This window comes from Chrysochloris asiatica, unplaced genomic scaffold, assembly GCF_000296735.1.
Source record: "Chrysochloris asiatica unplaced genomic scaffold, ChrAsi1.0 scaffold00037, whole genome shotgun sequence".
In the NCBI taxonomy this organism is placed as follows: Eukaryota; Metazoa; Chordata; class Mammalia; order Afrosoricida; family Chrysochloridae; genus Chrysochloris; species Chrysochloris asiatica.
The window spans coordinates 6,988,281-6,989,210 of NW_006408555.1; positions in this window are offsets into that span (position 1 = coordinate 6,988,281).

Genomic DNA, 930 nt, shown 5'->3' on the forward strand with positions numbered 1-930 from the left:
CCAAATATTTCAACAAACACTTCATCAAAGATGATATATGAATGCAATAGCACATATAAAGATATTAACCATCATTAATCAGGAAATATAAATTAAAACCATGATATACTACTTCTGCATAATTATTATTGTTATTATTATTAAAGCCAAACAGACTATACTAAGTGTCGAAGAGAATGTGAAAAACTGAAAATCTTATATACTGCTATAGGAATGGTAGATGCTACAACTATTTTGGAAAAGAGATTCTCAGTGTCTAAACAGTTAAACACACACCTACTATAACAATAGTCATTTAATTCCTTCACATTTATCAAAGAGAAATGAAAGCACATTTCTTTACAAAGATGTCTTCATGAGTCTTCATGGCATTTTAATAACCCATCAACAGGTGAACAAGTGGATAGACTGTCATAGAGCCTTACAATGGAATACCATTTAGCAACATAAAAGAAAGAAGGAGTGAATAAAGCCAGAGGAAAAAAGTAAATGCAGTATAATCTTATGCATATAAAATATTAGGAAAATGCAAACTACAATGACAGCTGATCAATGGTTGCCTGCAGTGGGGTGGGTGGTGGGAGGGATTACAAAGACATATGAAGAAATTTTAGGGCATGATAGAAATGCCCACTGTCTTGAGGGAGATGGTTTCATGGGCTATAATCTATGCCAACATGTATTAACTTGTGTATTTTAAACATGTAGAACTTGTGTTGTTAGGTACCATTGAGTCATAGTGGTTTCCCACCACACCCACCCTATGTACAACAGGATGAACCCCTTCCAAGTCCTGCCATCCTCACAATTTTTGCGACGCTTAAGCACGTTGCTACTACCACTGTGCCAATCCATCTTGTTAGGGGTCTCCCTCTTTTTCACGGACCCTCCACTTTACCAAGCACAATATCCCTCTCCAGAGACTGGTCC